General features: G+C 44.4%; 2 protein-coding genes and 1 non-coding gene across 12 annotated transcripts in view; all 3 read left to right on the forward strand.

Annotated features, from left to right (window-relative positions):
* Positions 1-17,293, forward strand: part of PSD2 (pleckstrin and Sec7 domain containing 2) — a 684,196-nt gene that overhangs the window by 199,040 nt on the left and 467,863 nt on the right. The window lies entirely within an intron of this gene.
* Positions 5,542-17,293, forward strand: part of MATR3 (matrin 3) — a 50,698-nt gene continuing 38,946 nt past the window's right edge. For 5 of the 10 annotated variants that reach the window (XM_021084851.2, XM_021084847.2, XM_021084855.2 and 2 more), the window contains exons 1-4: positions 5,542-5,603; positions 6,817-6,854; positions 8,645-8,725; positions 9,483-9,557. The gene's annotated coding sequence lies outside the window, so the exon portion shown is untranslated. The remainder of the gene's footprint in view (positions 5,604-6,816; positions 6,855-8,644; positions 8,726-9,482; positions 9,558-17,293) is intronic. The other 5 variants (XM_021084852.2, XM_021084848.2, XM_021084856.2 and 2 more) reach the window with 1 other exon arrangement.
* Positions 9,213-9,412, forward strand: LOC146405772 (small nucleolar RNA SNORA74). Its single transcript, XR_014839222.1, has one exon. It is a non-coding gene; the product is annotated as a small nucleolar RNA SNORA74 (small nucleolar RNA).

Consider the following 17,293-nt stretch of genomic DNA (forward strand, 5'->3'; position numbering starts at 1 on the left):
GGCTAGGTTACTGCCCTCCCGCCATATACGCAGAGATACCTATAGTACTTGTTTTTCTTCCCCACCAGGCTGTAAGCTTTAAGCAGGCAGGAATCTCTATGCTCTGACTTTATCTGCAGTGGCTGAACAGAATCGGGTAAATGGTAGATGCTCAGTAGGTGTTGACTGACTGATTGACTAATTGAACAAATGATTAAATATTTCTCTACTGCTGATTCCTATCCAGAGAAGAGAAGAAAAGAGCAGTCTCAGGGGCAAAAGACATCAGTAAGGAAGCAAGAAGAAGAAGATTGGAGTTCCTGTCATAGCTCAATGGTTAACGAATCCAACTAGGAACCGTGAGCTTGCAGGTTCGATCCCTGGTCCCACTCAGTGGGTTAAGGATCCTGCCTTGCTGTGAGCTATGGTGTAGGTCACAGACGAGGCTTGGATCCCACGTTGCTGTGGCTCTGGCGTAGGCCAGTGGCTACAGCTCCGATTAGACCCCTAGCCTGGGAATCTCCATATGCCGCAGGAAGCGGCCCTAGAAAAGACAAAAAAAAAAAAAAAAAAAAAAAAAAAAGAAAGAAAAGAAAGACATTTTCTCTGTTCTTTTTTGTTATTATTCCTAATAATTTTGTCTTTGCAAGAATAAGAAATAAACAAAAAGGCAGAAAAGTGGTTGGTATTATAAGTAAAAGATTGCATAAGTCAACTCACCAAAATGAATTCAGAATTTAAAAGGATGGAGACCAGGAAGTTTGCCCACAAAGGATTTTTAAACTAGGAAATGAAGAAATCATAATTTGGGTTTCCTTCCAAAGGACACTGAATGGCCTATACCTAAAAAAAGTGTGACCACATTTTCAATGTGACTTGAGAACACGGCCCACTTCTCAGCCTTATTTATAATGGCTGGGCTTTCCTCCACACAAATCCTGCCTTCTCCCTGGATTTGGAACTGAGCAGAACCCTGCAGAAACCCCCACTCCCAACAAGTACAAAACCAATGCATTAATGACTAGGACAAGCTGGGGGCTGAATCAGACCTGCAGCTGCAAGCCACAGCCACAGCAGCACCAGATCAGAGCTGCATCTGCAACCTGCTTGCCCCCAGTTTGCGGCAAGACCAGATCCTTAAGCCACCGATCTGACTGAGGCCAGAATCGAACTCACATCCTTATGGATACTAGTCAGATTCTTCACCCACAGAGCCACAATGGGAACTCTCTAAGTTGCTCAAATTTGAGCAGTACCGAATCTATGGCTAGCACAGTCACAATAGCTGGCCTTGAGAGACTGGGATTAATGTTATTGCTCATAATAATCTATATCTTTGTGGGCATCGAAATAATTGTTGCTTGCTCTGCCTGTATATATAAGCAAAGAGATAAAAAATAAAATTGTCAGCAAGGAGATGCTACAGACCCATGCAGACATCTTCCACTCTGAGAATACAGTGCCTCACTTAAGCATGGAGAAATTACAGAAGATTGGAGTTCCCCTTGTGGCTCAGCAGTAATGAAACTGACTAGTAACCATGATGTTCTCGGTTCGATCCCTGGCCCCGTTCAGTGGGTTAAGGATGCGGCGTTGCTGTGAGCTGTGGTGTAAGTCACAGATGCAGCTTGGATCCTGTGTTGCTGTGGCATGGGCCAGCAGCTGCAGCTCCGATTCGACCCCTAGCCTGGGAACTTCATGTGCTGTGAGTGCAACCTAAAAAAAAAAAAAGAAAAGAAAAGAAAAAAAAGAATTAAGCAGTTGAAAAATGGGGAGTTCCCGTTGTGGCGCAGTGGTTAACGAATCCGACTAGGAACCATGAGGTTGCGGGTTCGGTCCCTGCCCTTGCTCAGTGGGTTAACGATCCTGCGTTGCCGTGAGCTGTGGTGTAGGTTGCAGACGCGGCTCGGATCCCGCGTTGCTGTGCCTCTGGCGTAGGCCGGTGGCTACAGCTCCGATTCAACCCCTAGCCTGGGAACCTCCATATGCCGCGGGAGCGGCCCAAGGAATAGCAACAACAACAACAACAAAAGACAAAAAAAAAAAAAAAAAAAAAAAAAATAAAAAAAAAAAAGAAAAATGACTAGCTTTCAGTTTCAGGAGTCCTCTTGTGGCTCAGCAGCTTAAAGATCCAGCAGTGGTCACTGCTGTGGCTCTGTTTACAGCTGTGGTGCAGGTTCTGCCCCTGGCCTGGGAGCTTCCACATGCTGTGGGCATGGCCAGCTTTGTACCCTCAGTGGCCCCCGTAACAATCCAGCAGGCAGATCATACAGGCAAGATAACATCTGAACAGAGTCAGCCAGTCTGCAGTCAGTGGAGCATGGTGCAGGACCCAGCCTCCTGCCTCACTGAGATTCTTCCCACCCATTTTTCCCTTTAAAAACTGTCATGGCAGAGTTCCCATTGTGGCTCAGTGGATTAAAAATCTGACTAGTATCCTTGAGGATGTGGGTTCAACCCCTGCCTCACTCAGTGGGTTAACAATCTGGCATTGCAGTATGCTGTGGCACAGTTCGCAGATGCAGTTTGGATCTGGTGTTGCTGTGGCTGTGGTGTAGGCTGGCAGCTGCAGCTTCAATTCAATCCCTAGCCCAGGAACGTCCATATGCAGCAGGTGCCGTCCAAAAAAAAAAAAACCAAAAAAAACTGTCATGGCTGGGCAGAATATTTGGAGTTGGTCTCTGGGCATGATTCCACCTTCTCCCCAGATGGCTGCCTTTTTTGATTAAAGCAACTTTCCTTTCTATTGCCACTTGCCTCCCAAATTACTGGCTTTTGGGGAGTTCCCGTCCTGGCGCAGTAGAAACAAATCCAACGAGGAACCAGGAGATTTTGGGTTCAATTCCTGAGTGGGTTAAGGTTCCGGCGTTGCCGTGAGCTTTGGTTTAGGTCGCTGACCTGGCTCAGATCAGGCGTTGCTGTGGCTCTGGCGTAGGCCCATGGCCTCAGCTCCGATTAGACCCCTAGCCTGGGAACTTCCATATGCCGCAGGTGCGGCCCTAAAAAGACCAAAAAAAAAAAAAAAAAAAAAAATTACTGGCTTTTGAGCCATGAGAAGCCAAACCTGAACCCCAGTTTGGTAACAGTCTGGTCTGTGCATTCTGCTGTTTTCAGGGCATTTGGTCCCTCCCTCCGCAAAGGCCCTAGCATCTTCCTAGTCTCAATTACTTCCTGCCTCTGCTCTAAAAGCACACATGCACCCATTCACACAAACTTCATCTTTTCTTTACATGAATCCTCAAGGTAGCTCTGCCTTCTCCCTTTTGTGTGTTTGAAAGGAAAGAAAGCAAAATATATGAGCTGCCAATGCAATTTCTCCATTAGCAGAGCTCCGAGGGACAATTCCCCACCCAATCTGCCGGGCTTTATGGCTCTCCTAACCCTCCGTTATGAACATACTGTGACAGCTGGATGAGAGCTCTCATTATGGTGGCAGGCTTCAGCCACATTCCTATTTAACTGCAAAGCAGAGCTGCCTAGCAGCCCAGCACTGATCATGGGAGACATTTCATTACTGTATTTGTGTAAGTCTTTCTCCTACCACAGCCTGGGTCCAGCTCCATCAAAACGGAGGAGAATGTGTTCTTGCCATTTCAGTGGCTCTCTGGACTTATAGTCCACGATCTCTTCCTGGAATCAAGTAGGACTCTGGGCTTTCTCAGCAGAGGTCTGGAGGGTTGAGATGCACAGGAAGCATGTTTTTTTTCTGTTATAAAATGCCTGAGGAAATAGATAATAAAACATGTTGGCAAACTGGACAGCTGCATGTAAATCGATGAAACTAGCACACACCCTCACACCATGAACAAAAATAAACTCAAAATGGATTAAAGACTTAAACATAAGACACCATCAAACTCCTGGAAGAGAACACAGGCAAAACATTCTCTGACATCAACCATACAAATGTTTTCTTAGGTCAGTCTCCCAAGACAACAGAAATAACAAAATAAAACATTGGGACCTAGGGGTCCCCAGTGTGGCGCAGGGGAAATGAATCTGACTAGGAACCATGAGGTTGCAGGTTCAATCCCTGGCCTTGCTCGGTGGGTTAGTGGTCCAGCATTGCCATGAGCTGTGGTGTAGGTCGCAGATGCTGCTTGGATATGGCGTTGCTGTGGCTCTGGCATGGGCTGGGAGCCATAGCTCTGATTCAACTCTTTGCTGGGAACCTCCATATGCCATGGGTGCAGCCCTAAAGAGACAGGAAAAAAAAAAAAAAAGAAGAAGAAGAAAATAATGCCATTTGCAGCAACATGAATGGAACTATAGACTCTCATAATGAGTGAAGTCAGAAAGAGAAAGACAAATACCGTATGATATCACTTATATCTGGAATCTAATATATGGCACAAATAAAACTACCTACAGAAAAGATGATGGCCAAGGGGGAGGGGGAGGGAGTGGGATGGACTGGGAGTTTGGGGTTAGTAGATGCAAACTATTTGCATTTGGAGTGGATAAGCAATGAGATCCTGCTGTATAGCACAGGGAACTATATCTAGTCACTTGTGATGGAACATGACAGAGGATAATGTGAGAAAAAAAAATATATATATACGACTGGGTCACTTCGTTGTGCAGCAGAAATTGACAGAACATTGTAAATCAACTATAATAGAAAAAACAAAAATCTTAAAATTAAAAAAAATTGTTGGCAGATGACAAGGGCATTGGTTAACTCCCAGGGTTTTGTCTGACAAATGTGTCAGCTGCAATATGTGGGCAGAGCCAGTAGGATGCTAGGGAGGGGCTGGGAAGTGGCTTTGGAATTTGGAGAATTATGGAATGGATTTAGGAATGCTGCTGGGTCTTGCTCCTCTAGCCCTTGTTCTTCAGCTTCACCAACTGTTCAGCAGGACAGAATCATATTGACTCCAACCAGCAAGGGAACTAGTTGTTTAGTGTCGAATAGAAATGCTGGTAACTTGGTGAGCAATATGTCCAGATCAAGGATGTGGCCTCTTAGGCTGGGTGTGCCACGGTGAAAGGAAGTTTGGAAGAGCGAGCCTGTTTTCTTTGGCTGTTGCAGCTCAGCTAAGGATGTGGTCCCGCAGGTTAGGCTATAGGAGTGAAGGACATAAATCTCCTGGAAAGATCCCAAAACCAAGGTGACCAGTGTGGGTGGACGATCCATTCGCCGGGTGACAGAACTGCTGAAGAAAGCCCGAAGGAGGATCTGTGTGGGAGGTGGAAAAAGCGTGGGCTGAGCTTGCAGCAACTGAAAGGCGCCACACGTGTGAGATGAACCCGCCGAGCTCGGTGGGGGCGGACCGGAAGCACCGCCTCACTACCACACGCCAGGTTTTCTCTTTAGCAGCTTCAAACCCAGGGCCCTTTCCATCCGTAAGGATGGATGGGATGGGTGTCTCATCAACACAGCGATGGTTTGGATACCTACCCTTTCTCTTCTGGGTGCTAACCCCTAGGAAGTATGATCACCTCTGCCACAGCTCCCCCTATTTTCCTAACCCCGCCCTTGTTGGGCGGGTTTTCTTAGCCCCGCCCACCGAGAACCGCCCCGTAGCCGCCCCGGGGCGGGGCTTCTCCCGACTCCCGGCTGCCCTTTCCCCTGCGGCCTCCGCCGGGGCCGGAGTGTCCCTGCCGAGCTCCCGACACCAAGGGTGAGTAAGGGCAAAGTAGGGACAGCTCACCTTGGAGGTTTACTAGCCAAAGGCGAAAGGCTGCGGTGGAGGGGCTTCTTCCGAGGCACGCGACCAAACCGGGGTTCGTTCCCTCGTGACCCAAGATTTGGAGGGTATCTTCAAGAGACGCTGGGGGATCGTAGTCGCCCCCTCTTTCCTACCATCCTTGTGGTCTCTGGAGAGTCCGCTAGAGCCGGTCTCGGACTCCCGTAGAGCCAGTCTCGATGCTCCTGAAGCACCAGGGCCGGGGGACTTGGGAAGGTTTGTGAGGAACACGTGCTCGGGTGGAGCTCGGTCAGACCCTTCAACCCGAGCCCGGAAAGGGGGCAGGCTATTTTTAGATTTGTTTTTCGATTTGGACGAGGAGCTTCCTCTCTTTTTCGTTTTCTCTAAATTGTTTGCAGCTGGTTAGGAGTGAAATTCGAGGATGGCTGGGAATATAGTCTTAGATAACCTCACCTTACATAAATAAGGTAAATTATAAGGATGAGGGGGTAGGAATGTTTATTAAAAATTTTGCAAACATTTTGGTCAATGTTTTAAACCGGTCCTTTGGATCGTTGGCAGGAATGGCAACCTAACTGCCTCCAGTTCCTTTCACATCCATTACTGCATCCAATTATTTTTTAAAAGGTTGCTTTTATGGTTCATGTAATTGAGGCCCTTGTCGATCTAGTTTTAACCAGCCTTTCCAATTTTTCACTGCCCATGGCTTTCCCAGGATTAACTTGCCCTTCTCCTTACCAGTATTTATCATCTCCTGGCCTGGGATGGAGCTGCCGGTAAAAGCAAATGTTACTGACTGCCCAGAGTCTATAGGAGATGCTTTCCTATAGGCTTAGTTTATATTCCATTTAAATCTCCCAACCACCCTATATACTATTATCAATACCCCCATTCGATCAGTAAGGAGACTGAAGTCCAGAGAGTTTTTTGCCCACTGTCACATGGCTGCTAAGCAACAAAGCCAAGCTTCCTGATACTTATTAACTTGCTGCTGTGGAACTACTGTGAGATACAAATGAAAATGACCTATGAAATAGGTCTGATCCAGAGAACTATTTATTTTGTTGTCTGATTGTTCTGGGGCTCAGGCCTCACTAAGTTAAGGGGTTTTGAGGGTAGGAGTCTTGAACGCCACACAAGAGTTCACGAACTTGGCTGACTCTAACCTGGAGTGCTTTGATTGCAGAGGGCCCAGCTGTGGACTTTGGGCAGATGCAGCCCCAGGTGAGTGCAACCCCATTAACCTACCTTTGGCCCCAGCTGTAGGCAGCTGCCTAGGTTACCGTGTATCTAGGCAAGTGTTACACTGCTGGGAGAACAGCAGCCCATAGCTGGTTGGCATTCTGGGCCTGGTTTATGCCAACTCTGTTGTTAACTGTACCAGGATGCCAGCATAATTACTCATCCATTAAGGTTAAATCTGCAAGAGCATGGCTTTGCAAGGAGAAATGTAACTTGGAGAATAGTTCTGGTCTGACAGGTTTGCCTAGTTCCTTGAATCACACCTTGAAAAGACAACAAAGGTAATCAAACCGCGGAGGGATATTCAGTAGAGAGGAAAAGTTGGGCCTTTTATTTTTTGAGTCTTTATCAAGTGCTCAGGAAATCAATGGGGTTTTTGCAGATTCACTGAAATCAAAGTTCACAGCTCCCACTCCCCTATAATACAGAGCTAGTCAGGATAATCCCTTTGTAAAGGGATTTCATAGCTCTAGTTACCTGAGAGAATGCCATGCCTTATAAGGAAATGAAGGAGTTCCCATTGTGGCACAGTGGTTAACGAATCCGACTAGAAACCATGAGGTTGTGGGTTCAATCCCTGGCCTTGCTCAGCGGATTAAGGATCCAGCATTGCTGTGAGCTGTGGTGTGGGTCGAAAATGAGGCTCGGATCCTGTGTTGCCATGGCTCTGACATAGGCCTGTGGCTACAGCTCCGGTTAGACCCCTAGCCTGGGAACCTCCATATGCCACAGGAGCAGCCCTAGAAAAAGCAAAAAGAAAAAATAATAATAATAAGGAAATGGGAGATGTGACTTTGCTTTAAAATTATGGGCATTTGGCTCTATCTCATTAATAAAATAAAAAAAATAGAAGTTCATCTTGGGACTCTAGATACTAGGCCTAACTACAGTAATACTGATTTCTGCTTTAGGTTGATGGTATATTTTTGTTGATTTCTTAGTGATATTCGAGAGTAAGCAGAGGTGTTGCTGCATTGTAGCAGTAAATATTGAATCCTCTTTTTAGTTTTTTTTTTGGCTGCAATACAGGCATGGGGAAATTCCCAGGCCAGAGATCAAACCGGTACCACAGGGGAGCTCCTATAGTGATTTGGTGTGGGAATGCTAATTTTCTGAGAATGCATCTCGGTTCTAGGCAAACACTTATCACGTAGGGTGATGCTGGAGGTTGTCCAATAGGGCTGACTTAGTTGCTGCTTCTGTGAAAAGTGACATCTTCGTATGTGCAGAGGGAACTGGTGATGATGTTGGGAGGCAGAGGAGTTATTTATCAAAGCTAGTTTTGTTTTCAGTTGGCTTTCCCTTAAAAGGATTCTTAGCTAAATGCTGAGTGAATACCGCAGAGGTTCATTGTGAAGAGCCTTTTTACGTATTGATTCTTTCCTTTTCTTTATCTTTTTTCTGTCTTTTTAGAGCCGCACTCATGGCATATGGAAGTTCCCAGGCTAGGGGCCTACACCAAAGCTCACAGCAATGCCGGATCCTTAACCCACTGAGCGAGGCCAGGGATTGAACCCTTGTCCTCATGGATACTCGTCGGGTTCTTTAAGCACTCAGCCACCACGGGAACTCCACATATATGGATTCTTCCTACAAGTGATATTTAGAGGGCTTAAGTAACAGGCAAATAAAGGGCAAGCAATGGGAAGTAATTGTAGAGGATATAAAAAGTGTGGTAAATAATAAACGCAGACAGCACTCTGTTTCCGTCACTACAGAAAAGCAGCCTTAGGAGCGAGGATGTTGACCACAGAAATCTTTTTTCTTTTTAGGATGACTTGAAAGTAGGGCATCCTTGGCCCTCCTGAGGCGAGGAAATAAGTGGCAGTGGCCAGTCGGTATGGAGCTCTCAGGTAAGTGTCCTTATGCATTCCAGTACTGGCTCTGTGCCAGGCCAGTTTATTAGTTGGAGTTCTTTGGGAAACAATTGGGAAACAAAATCAACTGTATTTGCCCCTAACAAATTTCGGCCTCTGTGCAGGGAACGGTCGAGGAGGATTTTGGTGCTTATGATCTAAAGCCATGTGGGATCTTTGTGATTATCTGTCATTCCACCTGAGGAAATTGCGGGGCGGTTGCAAATGCCATGATAGTGAAAGAATAGTGTACTTTGCCTCGTTCACTAAGTCCGAAGCACAGTACCCAGCACGTGGCAAGAACTCAGTCTTGGCTAAAATGGCTTTCCCTGTTTCCTATTGAAAGGATTGGACAGCAGGGTCAGCAGTCAGTGCCTCCAGGCCTCTGTTTTGCAGACAGCATTCAGTTCATGGGGACACCTCTATCTGTCTTCTACCTGCGGTACTTGGGTATCTGAAACAGATAAAACTGTTTCAGGAATCATCCAGCGGTTGTCAGCTGTCCAGGCTAGTGTGATGCCTCGGATGGTGTTACGCTGTTGGGAGAGCAAGCACTGCCTTTACTGAGGATTGGCTCCAGCGCTGTTTTGGTGTTGTGGCTGAGGACTTTGGGGCAGTGTTTTGCACCTCCGAGAGTGGAATAACTCCTGCTGTGGAGTTGGTCCTAGTCTGGGTGCAAACAGTTCTTTTCTGTTAGAAAATGACCCTGTCTTAAGGATCTCCCGGCATTACTCCTTTCCTCTTTGACTCTTAGATGCCTTCACCTGAGTGAGAAACCTCCCTCCCTCTGGACCTGGAATGCCCGACTGCCCTTTGGGACACCAATGATGTATGTATACCGTCCTTCTGTCATGTAGATCCTAGTTAACTTCAGCCCAGATGGGTGCTGTGAAATAATAGAAAAAATATATGCATACATTTTATAAGCACATACACACTTTTTATATATATCTGCCCCTGGTTCCTGGCACAGCTCCTAAAACGCTTGGAATTTCCTGAGTGATTAGAGCACAGGGAGCATCTTTTGTTACAATGTCTGGTTCCTAACAATGGGCTCCTAAATCCCTTTGAATTTCCTGGGTGATAGGAAATGTCTTTTGTTCTTAGAGGGATAGTGTCTCTCTCCCTCTCTCTCTCACACACACATGCCCTACAGATACACTCATTCTCTGGAGAGGGGAGAGGGTTTGGGAATGAAGTTAAAGATACGCCCATGTGATGAAGCCTCCTTGAGAAATTACAATAGTGTGGGTGTAGAGAACTGACTGATGATGAACTAGGAGAGAGGTACGACTTTCCACATGCCTTGTCCTATGCATGTCTTCTATCTGGATGTTCATTTGTATCCTTTATGGAATCCTTTGTACAGTAAACCGGTGAACAGTAAGTAAACTGTTTTCCTGAGCGCTTTGAGCTCCTCCAGGAAAAATTAGTCTCACCCAAGTTGCAGATTTGGGAATCTGACTTAGAGCCTTTCAGTCAGAAGTACAGGTTACCAGTCAGGATTTGGGATTGGCCTCTAAAGTGGAGGAGGTGTAATCTTATGAGACTGCCCTTAACCTGTGGGATCTGAAGTCTTCTCTAAGTGAGAACATAGTAGCAGAATTAAGTTGTAGGACACTTTACAGGTAACCAGATTTGCTTGGTATGGGGAAAACCCCACATCTGGTGTCAGAAGTGCTGAGAGTGGTTGGAGTGTGAAACTGAAGCAAAAACAAGAGAGAGGTTTTCTTTACAAGTGGAAAAACTTAAAATTCTAAAATATATATATATAGAATTAGAAATACATATATATAGAAATATATGTATAGAACTAGAATTTTAGAGAAGAATGCTTAAAGTCAAAGCCTTGAAATTAAACCCTCAATTTCTAGATCTCTGCTGTGCAATATATGTGGACTTTTTGTTGGTGGTGGTTGTAGTCTTTTTAGGGCCATACCCATGGGATATGGAAGTTGCCAGGCTGGGGATTGAACGGGAGCTGTAGCCACTGAGCTACAGCATGCACTGCAGCACAGGATCTTCAACCCACTGAGCAAGGCCAGGGATCAAACCTTTGTCCTCACGGATACTAGTTGGGTTCATTAACCGCTGAGCCACAACCAGAACTCCTATATGGATTTAAATTGACAAATAAAATCCATTTCTCCATCTCAATATCGAGTTGACTACGTATTGGCCAGGTCATTTCTACCAAAGCAGAAGTTTTATACACTGCTGTTCTAGAATGGGGTTGGCAAACAGGGCCTGATAATATTTTAGGTTTGTGCACCAGATAGTGTCTCTTGGAACTCCTCCACTCCGCAGTTGCAACATGCAAGCAGCCAGAGGTAATATGTCAAAAATGAGCATTACTCATTGCTCCAGTAATACTTCATGAACATTAAAATGAAATTTCATGAACTTTTCAGTGACACAAGGAAAAGTTTTCCCCCAGCCATTGAGGGCCTTTCAAAAACAGACAGCACACAATTACCAACCCTTGTTTTTAGAGAGTGAAATTCAGGCCTTGGGCCTTTACAGCTAGCTCACTGGTTATAGATTTAGGGCCAGTACCAACCTGCGTCCCTGAAAAATTACATGTTATCAATACCTTGGCCTTCTAGCAAGCTTTTACCATGTTAAACTCTTCATCTTTTAGAGGAGTGAGGGGACTTTGGTCAATTATCTTGTAGTAGGAGAGTCCTTTCTCATTTCGGTTTTGGGTTTGTTGTGTATGATTTTTGAATAGGTTAATTTGGTCTCAATTGTTCTCTCTGTTAATGTATACCCAAGGAAGAGGTCCTAAGAACAGCAGTCTTCAGTTTCCAGCAGAGCCTGACCACACTTTCAGTCCGAGGTAGGGAAATGCAAGGGTGCATAAGAAAAGAGGACGATGTTACATATCCTGAAGAGCCAGGGTTTAAAATCTGGGATCTTAAGTTCCTCTGGGCATAATTGCTTTCCTGAGGATGGTAAAACTCCCCAGGTACAGGGAGGGGCCCTTGTGGTGCTACTTAAAGGGGAAAATTCATTTGGTATTTGTGCCTGTATTCAATACCCCAAGAGGTTTCTGTGGCTTAATCATGCACATTAGAATAATTTAATGGGATTTCCTACTTCATAAGTGAAGTTAATTAGTCACCTACTATTCCCCGTCGACTTGATTTTTTTTTTTTTTTACTTTCCTAATGAGTCTATAATATGAGGTAACACATTACAGAGAAGGTTTTTAATCCACTGCTTCTTTCTCAAGAACCCTTTCCCCATGCTGCCATGAAAACAAATTGGACTGACAGCTATTGGTCTCCAAATATCCAAGCTGCTACCACCTGCCATAGGTAGCAGTTAGTAAACACAAATGTCTCTTTTCATTGTGTTGCTCAAGTTTCACATCCTGTACCATCACGAGAGGGAAACTTAAAGCAGAATGAGTGGAGGGGGGCAGGTATCATGTGCTATCTCTGGGCCTGTCCATAATTTGCTCCTTTCAGGGTTGGAAGAAACTATTGTCAATGAACTTTTTGCACTGCAGTTCTGGATTATGCCCAGTTTTAATCAGGAAAACAAAAGCCCGAAGGAATAAATTCTGCAGGCCCCAAAGAGACACAGAGAGGTGGCTCACTGCCTAGGAATTCACACAAAAGAAAACAACCTGGTAAGAGCAACTAATTAAGAACCTAAAAGACAGACAGTGACTCCTGTGACTCTTATTGCTTAATTAGAGCTTTATGAACAGCTCCAGTTAATGGATCTATCAATATTCTCTTGGAAAACAGTTTCACTGAATTAAAAAAGCAACCGTAATACTTAGAATGACTGCTTAGCGACACCTTTGACTTTACTGCTAGAAACACTATTTTTTGTCTGTGCCCATGGCATGCAGAAGTTCCCCGACCAGAGGTCAAACCTGTGCCACAGCTGTGGCCTGAGCCACTACAGTGACAATGCCAGATACTTAACCTAACCCACATGGAAATTTACACATGGAAATACTTTATATTTTAATGGCCACACCAGAGGAATTGGGAAGTATCCAGGCAAGGGGTCAAATCTGAGCCAAACCTTTGGCCACAGGTGTAGCAACACTGGATCTTTAAGCCAGTAGACTGGGCTCTGCTGAGGATTGAATTAGCACCTCCACAGAGACAAGTCCCATCATTAACCCATTGCACCGCAGTGGGTTTTGAGTAAAGCATTCTGTAGAGACTTAATTGGGATTGAGTTTTTCTTATAATTAGCCTCGGCTTAGGGGATTTTGTGTGTGTGTGTCTTTTTAGGGCTGTGCCTGCGGCATATGGAAGTTACCAGGCTAGGGGTCGAATGGGAGCTGTAGTCACCAGCCTATCCCACAGCCACGTGGGGTCCAAGCTGCGTGTGTGACCTACACCACATCTCATGGCAATGCCGAATTCTTAACCCACTAAACGAGGCCAGGGATCAAACACATGACTCTGTTCTCATGGACACTCGCCAGATTCATTTCGGCTGAACTCCTTAGGGGATTTTGAAAGGAAACGGCAGAGGTAAAGTGCCATCCTCATCACACATCAAGAGTACATACTAACCACATGACTTGTAACTGTTTATGTTTTTGGCTGTACCTGCAGCACGTGGAAGTTCCAGGGCCAGGGCCCCCCGAGCCCCAGCAGTGACAACACCAGCTCCCCAACCCACCAAGGAACTCCTGACTTATTACTGTTTGATGTTATCTTTGATCACTTGCCTGAGGTCTTATTTGCAGGTTTTTCCACTGTAAAGCTACCCCTTCTCCCCAACACTGTACTCTTTGGAATAAAGTCACTGTGTGCAGCCCACACTTAAAAACAGTGGAGGTGTGTTCTTGAGGGTGGAGTGTCTATATCAGTTAATTGGAACTCTATAGAAGAAATTCCTCTGTTTCCTCATTTATTAAATTTATTTGTACTACCATGGGCTTTTCTGCTTTTTTGTCAGTTACATATAATTTCGTTCAGAGTGTTCCATTTCTGGCCACTGGGAGCTCTTATAGTTGTCTCCTGGTCCCTTTGATAAGCCCACATCATTGTAGGGTGATTGTTTTTAAACCCCTCTCACTTTACAGTAGTATAGGATGCTTCAGGTTCATCTTCTGTCTCTGCTGTTCGAGACAGCCATTTATCCAAGGAGTCATGGTTCCTTTACAGGAGAATGGTGTTGAGGAACCAAGATATGGGTGCTCTATGGGTAGAGAACTGAGCGTTTGTTGCTTCTAGGATCTGTCAGCTGATGATAGAACAATGAACTGTACGTATGCTAACCGGGATGCTTAATTCATTGCCTCCTAGATTCTGTGAACATTCTGGTTTTTGTTTCTCTTCCACTGTGGTTTATTAGAGGATATTGAATATAGTTCTCTGTGCTATACACCGTTTTGTATATATTTTGTATCTGCTAATCCCAAAGTCCCCAATCCCCTTTCCCCTTTGGTATCTATAAGTTTGTTTTCTACGTCTGACTCCTTCCGTTTGGTAAGTAAGGTCATTTCTATCATATATTGGATTCCACATATAGCACAAGTCTTTTTCTGGCTTCCTTCAAAATCGTGTTCCTACACACAGCATTTTTTAATCACTGAGTAGTATTCCATCTTTATCCATTCCTCTGTCATTGGACACTTAGGTTGGTTCTATGTTTTGGCTACTCTAAATAGTGCTGCTGTGAAATTGAGGTGAATGTGTCTTTTCGAATTGGTTTTCTCTGGATATATGCCCAAGAGTGGGATGGCTCAATCATGGAAACTCTAATTTTTATAAGGAACCTCCATACTGTTTTCCATAGTGGCTGCACCAATTTACATTCCCTCCAACAGTGTAGGAGGGTTCCCTTTTCTCCACAAACTCGCTAGCATTTGTTATTGGTACACATTGTAATGATGGCTGTTCTGACCAGTCTGAGGTGATACTTCATTGTAGTTTTGATTTGCATTTCTCCAGTAATTAGCAATGTTGGACATCTTTTCGTGTGCCTATTGGCTATGAAATTACATTTTTGAAGAAATGTCTATTTAGGTCTTCCGCCCATTTTTTGATTGGGTTGTTTGGATTTTTGTTGAGTCGTTGAGTTAGTTGTGTATTTTATTGCTATTTAGGGCTGCACTGGCTGCATATGGAGGCTCCCTGGCAAGGGGTCGAATTGGAGCTACAGCTGCCAGCCTACACTGGAGCCACAGCCACAGCATCGCTGGATCCTTAACCTACTAAGTGAGGCCAGGGATCAAACCCGCAACCTCATGGTTCCTGGTCAGATTCACTTCCACGGTGCCACGACGGGAACTACTATTTGTGTATTTTAGATGTGTCAGTCACATCATTTGCAAATACTTTCTCCCATTCCATAGGTTGTCTTTTCATTTTGTTTATGGCTTCCATTAGGCTGCAAAAGCTGATAAGATTGATTAGGTTCCAACTGTTTAATTTTACTTTCATTGCATTGAGAGACTGACCTAAGAAAACATCGCTACAATTTAAGAACGTTCCATTTTTAATACTCAACATGTCTTATTCTATGGTCTTTGTTTATTCTTTCTCTTTCATCTAGAATAGTGACTGAACCTGTTGTTTGGTTGTTGGTTTTTTTTTTTTTTTTTTTTTTGGTCATACCTCAGGCCAGAGATTGAACTTGAGCCATAGCAATGACCCAAGACACAGCAGTAATAGTGCCAAATCCTTAACACAATACACCACCAGGGAATGTCCCTGTTTTTTGTTATAATGGGTGCTATAGTCCACAGATGACTGTTTCTATAGACATCTGTTAACTAAAACAGATGGTGAGACCTTTTAAACATTTTTTGGTAGTGTGTAAATGTCTTTATGGTTAAAAAAATTGGTGAAACATCTTTATAAATTATAACTTGCAGAATCTCTCTTACTAATAGTCATTACACTGACAAGTAAGTGCCATGATAAAAACTTATCACTAGATTTAAATGGATAACTTTAACATATTTACTCTGGAGCTCTATAAAAGTGAATAATCTTTGGGAGTTCCCATCATGGCTCAGTGGTTAATGAATCCGACTAGGAACCATGAGGTTGCAGGTTCAATCCCTGGCCTTGCTCAGTGGATTAAGGCTCTGGCGTTGCTGTGAGCTGTGGTGTAGGTCACAGACGTGGCACGGATCCTGTGTTGCTGTAGCTCTGGCGTAGACCGGCGGCTACATCTCCAATTCGACCCCTAGCCTGGGAACCTCCATATGCCGTGAGAGCGGCCCGAGAAATGGCAAAAAAAAAAAAAAAAAAGAATAATATTTGAATGCATGGCTTTGTCACTTTAGGACATTTATGTAGATACACTGAAGGACATGTGGGACCATAGAAAGACTACTGACAACTTCACTGCATGTTGACTATGTGCCAGAACTGCTACATTCATTCTTGTAGGGCTGTTGAGACAATTAAGAGATGTAAATAATGAATTTAGCAATCATCTCTCAATTGTCTCAACAGCCCTACAAGGTACATGGCTATATTGGCCCACGGTCACACATTTGGTCCAGGAAGTATGATAGTCGTCACTGAATCTGACTTTATAGCTAGAGATTGGTTTGGGGCTTTTGTGTGTAATTCCCTTCCAACTAATTCTTTTTTTTTTGCTATTTCTTGGGCCGCTCCAGCGGCATATGGAGGTTCCCAGGCTAGGGGTCGAATCGGAGCTGTAGCCACTGGCCTACGCCAGAGCCACAGCAACGCAGGATCCGAGCCTCGTCTGCAACCTACACCACAGCTCACGGCAACGCCGGATCGTTAACCCACTGAGCAAGGGCAGGGACTGAACCTGCAACCTCATGGTTCCTAGTCGGATTCGTTAACCACTGCGCCACGACAGGAACTCCCCCAACTAATTCTTATAGCCACAATCATCTACCTCATTCAGCCTAACATCATTCAGGAACTGAAATGCCTGTCTTCCTACTTCTGGTCTCTTAACACTTATTAGCATGCCATATACCTTGTTTCAGGCTGTTAGCATTTTGGCCACCATTGCTGTAGCTTGAGGAGGTTTCCTTTTGTTCTTTATTTAGAACATATATAGACATAGCTTTTAGCCTTGCTTTTAAAAGGGGTCTCCAGCAATTCATTCTGCCTCACATGTCACCTATGAGCCTCTTGGAAGGCCTTAATGGGTCACATATCCCCACCATTAGTCTTGCCTTTTGGTAGTGTTTATCACATTTTATAAAGTTCTTCATGCTTAAGCTATTAAGTTATGGGCTCAACGAGAGGGTCAGAATAAGAATTTCAAGACGTTTAAAAATTCCTCTAGGATTTACATGTTTAGAAGATGGGAGAGAAGTTGGATTCTCAAAAAATATACCTGCCAAATAAGGGGCACAAAGACATTAGTAGATACACACTAATAAACCATTATATAATAATAACATAGAAATGTCATTCCTAGATTATTTTAAGAATACATCAAGAATAAATGCAAATAATTGATCTCAATACAAGTAATAGAATCTCCCTACCTGCTAAAATGCCTGAGTCAAGATTTCGAACCTGATAAAATATATATTGCTCCAAAAGCCTGTGTGATGCTTCATAGGGAAACTCCAGAAGCGCT

Source organism: Sus scrofa, chromosome 2 (assembly GCF_054392235.1).
Source record: "Sus scrofa isolate SSC_HxYL_T2T_F1_AM1 chromosome 2, Sscrofa_HxYL_maternal_Yorkshire_Landrace_v2.0, whole genome shotgun sequence".
Classification (NCBI taxonomy): domain Eukaryota; kingdom Metazoa; phylum Chordata; class Mammalia; order Artiodactyla; family Suidae; genus Sus; species Sus scrofa.